This window comes from Arachis ipaensis, chromosome B01 (assembly GCF_000816755.2).
Source record: "Arachis ipaensis cultivar K30076 chromosome B01, Araip1.1, whole genome shotgun sequence".
NCBI classification, from domain to species: domain Eukaryota; kingdom Viridiplantae; phylum Streptophyta; class Magnoliopsida; order Fabales; family Fabaceae; genus Arachis; species Arachis ipaensis.
Window position 1 is genome coordinate 86,488,806 of NC_029785.2, and position 5,387 is coordinate 86,494,192.

General features: G+C 38.6%; 1 long non-coding RNA gene across 1 annotated transcript in view; it reads right to left on the reverse strand.

Annotated features, from left to right (window-relative positions):
- Positions 3,695-5,387, reverse strand: part of LOC110271572 — a 9,017-nt gene continuing 7,324 nt past the window's right edge. Inside the window, exon 3 of the long non-coding RNA XR_002362181.1 lies at positions 3,695-3,834. This is a non-coding gene — a long non-coding RNA (uncharacterized LOC110271572). The remainder of the gene's footprint in view (positions 3,835-5,387) is intronic.

The following is a 5,387-nucleotide window of genomic DNA, read 5'->3' on the forward strand; positions in this document are numbered from 1 at the left end:
ATTCACAGACTACTAGCACAAGTAAGGAACTCAATTAAACACATAAACAAATCACAATAAAACAAACAACACAATCGCAGAGAAGTAATACAAGCAAACACAACCAAAAGCAAATGGACAACCAATATGATGCATGTCTGTCCTAAGCAGGCCATGAGCTCACGTGTCGGTTTACACCCTGCAGCCTGACATTACCTAGGAGCAAGTCCCAGATATGGCTTCCCTTTGTGTCCTTAGTGCATATGTGTCGGTGGTAAGAATACCACTCCTTCGTGACTACCGGCAGTCGGCGCAAAGCCCGACCCCATAATATACGCACAAGGGGAAACAGTGATCCTCAGTTCGTGGGCGTCCCCGAGATCATTTCACAAAGAAAACAGAGATCTTCAGTTCGTGGGTTATACCCGAGATCAATACACAATAACATAGTGATCTTCAGTTCGTGGGTTATACCCGAGATCAATATACAACAATTCATGGGTTATTCCCGTAATCAATGATTATCAGTCCGTGGGTTTTTCCCGCATATAAAACAAATAACAATCTATAGGTTTCCCCAAGATCAATGATCATCCAGTTCGTGGTTACTTCCCGATTTAAACCAATTATCAATTCGTGGGCTTTTTCCCGTAGTTAAACAACTAACAGTTCATGGGGCTTTTTCTGCCTTTTATCACTTTTCATTATCCTTTCTAAAATGCTACAATCCACATATCAATTCATCATTCTCTTTTTCCCTTTGAGTTCTTAACATCTTTCTCTAAACCTTTCTTAACTTTCTCAGGCAATTATCCATAAAAATCTTAACCATCAAACCAGTCATAATCTCTACTTTAGCAATCTTGACTCAAGCCAACTTTAAAACTATTTTTCAGCTTAGTTCTCTATCAAAGACTCAAGAAAATCATTTATTTTAAATTCATTAAACACTTTTCAAAACATAACCTTTCATTAGAAGCAATCAAGTAAAACTTTCTCAAGTTTACTAATTTTCCAAAGATTCAAAAATCATCTCTCTTTACTATTCAAATTCAAATATTATAAATTCATCAAACTTCTAAACAGCAATCCTTTATTTTAAACCCAAAACATAATTCTTTTCATATTAATTCAATCTCAAAACATGGTTTCTTTCTTAAATAATTTATTTTGAAAGTATAAACCTTTTCTTGGTAAATCGACTTCAAAGTAGAATAATTCTTTTCTTAACTAAATAAAACTTAAATAATATCATTTTCCAAATCCAAATCTTCTAAAATAACTTTTCAAATAAAACCTCAGATTTTATAAAATTTCGGCAGCACCTCCCCTAAAACTCGGACTTAGCCACCCTTACGGGTTCCCTCTTTCTCCACAAATCACCAGCCCTTTTCTCAACAATTTTCAAACGGGCAATTCTCAATCAATCAGACATTCACAATTCATAATAATTAGCAAGTCAATCTTACTCCATAATTCCAACTAATCCATCAATCCAACTCCAATCTCATCAATTCATATTTACTTTTCACATATCATAGAATCCTTTCAAAATTAAACTTAATCAACTAGTAATCCCAAAAGAATCAGCCTTTCCTAATTCAAAGTCATTTACTTGTTAACAAAGTAACTGTTTTAATTTAGAAATCATATTTCAAGAGAATAATTCGGTAATCAAACTTCAATCTTTTAACAGTTCTCAAGCATAACTCTAATCACAAATCAACATTAACAAGCATCAAAACCAATCCCAACCAGTCACAAGTCAATTTCACAGCCATTCCAACATGTCAAATTACCATAATCAGCAGCAAACGCTTATTCTCAATAATCAAAATACAGCCACAACTTAAACCATCATCACAATAATCCCAAACCAAACACAAATCCAACTCAGTTCATCAAATATCAACACGACAACCTTTCAACAGTTAACTCATCAAATTTCAATTTAACAAGTATTGTCAAATGAATCACCATTCACAACCACATTTCACCCAATTCAGCAATATCACACAAGATCAGAATTTTCAATAAAATCTATCAAAATCAGGAAACCAATATCAGTCACAGCATTAACCAAAATTAACCTTGTCAAATTAATTACTCACAATAACAAAACCCAGTGACATTCTCAGCCATAACCTAAACTCAATAAACTGATTGAAATACTAAAACATTATCTTAATACCAAACTCAATTCAAATTTCACAACCTCAAACTGAGTTCATTTCAGTCAGTTAATCACACAAAATATTTATAAATTATTCGCAATTATTCACTAAACTTCATTGGCATTCATAAATTAAAATGATTAACTTTAAAATAAATCCCCTACCTCGATTAGCCGGAATTCGATAATCAAACACAACACAGCCTTCTTTTATTTTTAATTCGCAGTGGCAACAACCTCCTTGAACCGAACTAACAGCAGTGGCATTTCTGATCACTTCTCAGCAACAGCAGTGGCATGAACTAATCAATTCAGAACCAGAATAGCACTCTTGACAAGCACCAACGACCTCGGTGGCAGCTGCGGCGGTGCAGAGTAACTCATAGTTATAATTTTGTTTAATACAAACAGTCTCAATGACAGGCTTCACAGTAGAGACAAATTGGGCGACAAGGAAGACTCAAAAACAGGGTAAGCTTACCAAAATAGTAGTGGTTCTAATGGTGGTTTCCTGGGCAGCTCGAATGTTGGTTCCCGGTGGCGGAGGGCTCCGACAACTCGCAGAACCCAAAGGCAGAGACAGAACAGGGGATAAAAATGAGCACTGACATGGATGAATTGCTTCAGACCTCAGCAAGCTCCAACGACCTTCCCGGAGACAGCTACGGCGGCGCAGTGGTTTGGCGACGGCAGCGACTTCCATCAACGGCAGTAGCGGTGAAGAGACGTGGCGTTGATGACAGAAGACTTCTTCCTCCTCTGTTCGTGAGTTCCATCTCTCTGGCTTTGCTATAAGTGGCGGCGGCTGGCTCTGTGACGAGGACGACGGCAGCGCAGTGAGGGCGACGGCGACGGGAGGCACAGCGACGCCTTGCTCCTCCTGCTCTTGGCTCGGGCTCGTCTCCCTCCTCTGGCTCCTTCTGCGAACGTCCTCTCCTCGTGAAATGGCGGCAGCGTCGCGGAGCTTCGACGGCAGTGACGCGGGTAGCAGCTCGCGGGGCTGACGACGGCGACGGCGCAGAAATGACGGCTTTAGCAAGGCGGCTAGACGGCTCTCTCTCTCTACGCGGTTCCGTTTCTGACGACGGCTCAGCAGCAATGACCGGTGGCGACACCCGACGGAGGTGACGACGGCGTCTCCCTCCTCTCCGATTCCAAGCCCTCTATTCTCCCTTTTTCATTTCTCTGTTTCTTCTTTTTTTTTTTGTTTATGCGTGTTGTGTTTAGGAAGGGGGTGGGGTACGGCTGAGGGATGGTGAGGGTGGAAGGGTTAGGGTTTGAAATTAGGAATTAGGGTTTCTGATTCAATTTGAGAATTTGGGGTCGTACCAAAAGTAAGGCGTTACTAACCTGTTTTCCTTATTATCTATTTACTATTAAGCCTTTAGTTCGATATCGCGATTCAATTTTAGTAAAATTACCAGAAATTTTTGTTTTTGTTTATCAAAATCATATATCAAACATTTCAAGTAATAATAATCACATATTTATTAATAATAGTAATATTATACAAAAGAATTTAAATAAAATTCAGGTACAACTCCTATCCCTCTGCATAAAATAAAAACCTTAAGCAGTAAGGGCAAGGGAATTCTATGAAAGATTCTCAAGTCATGAACTTAACTCGTAAATAAATTCTAGAATCGCCCGCAGCTTCAAACTGAATCTTCGTACCTGTGTCACTGAAAGGGTGGAAGATTTTGGGGTGAGAACAAACCACACGTTCTCAGTACGGAATGGGAATGCCGTAAAAGTAATGATTAACATGCAAATAATTAACTTTGCTTAATAAACCATCTTTGTCAAACCCTTTGAAATACTTTTTAATCTTACCTTAGATAAGTAATTACTTTCTTTAAATTCCTAAACCCAAAACAAATCTCAATTGAAAAACTTATCATATTGAATAACTTTCAGCCACATAATTGATTCTCAGTCATAACAACAGATAGTAATCATTTTTATCCATTCACAAAATACTAGCACAAGCAAGAAACTCAATTCAATAGACAAACAAATCACAATAAAACAAACAACACAATCGCAGAGAAGTAATACAAGCAAACACAACCAAAAGCAAATGCACAACCAATATGATGCATGTCTGTCCTAAGCAGGCCATGAGCTCACGTGTCGGTTTACACCCTGCAGCCCGACATTACCTAGGAACAAGTCCCAGATATGGCTTGCCTTTGTGTCCTTAGTGCATATGTGTCGGTGGTAAGAATACCACTCCTTCGTGACTACCGGCAGTCGGCGCAAAGCCCAACCCCATAATATACGCACAAGGGGAAACAGTGATCCTCAGTTCGTGGGCGTCCCCGAAATCATTTCACAAACAAAACAGAGATCTTCAGTTCGTGGGTTATACCCAAGATCAATACACAATAACATAGCGATCTTTAGTTCGTGGGTTATACCCGAGATCAATACACAGCAAACAATGATCTTCAGTTCATGGGTTATACCCAAGATCAACATACAACAATTCATGGGTTATTCCCGTAATCAATGATTATCAGTCCGTGGGTTTTTCCCGCATATAAAACAAATAACAATCTATAGGTTTCCCCGAGATCAATGATCATCCAGTTCGTGGGTACTTCCCGATTTTAACCAATTATCAATTCATGGGCTTTTCCGCGTAGTTAAACAACTAACAGTTCGTGGGGCTTTTTCCGCCTTTTATCACTTTTCATTATCCTTTCTAAAACGCTACAATCCACATATCAATTCATCATTCTCTTTTTCCCTTTGAGTTCTTAACATTTTTCTTTAAACCTTTCTTAACTTTTGATGACAAGTCATCCTAACCTATTTTAGCTAGTCTTTTTCTTTTGTTTTCATTAGAATTATGCACTTTCTTGAGCTACAAGCAAGCTAATTGAGTAGATTTTCATGGTTCCCTTGATTGAACCAACCATATATGAATTCATGCCATTTCATGAGGTTTTGTGCTATATTTGTTGCATATTATGAAAGAATGAAGATCTCATGATTTTGAGCATAGCTTTGATTAGTTTGGTTGATTAATGATAGGTGAAGAAAGCTTTGAGAAAGGTTGAAGCAAAGAGGAATGGCTAGAAGTGAAGAGAGGACAATGGAATAAGTGAAATTGAACCAGGAGGCATGAAGTTAGCCCCAACATTAGCCCCCTAACTTGGAGGCTAACGTTGGAACCTGAAAATTCTCCCCTGGGCTCCAAAAGTTTGCGCCAACGTTAGCCCCCTAACTT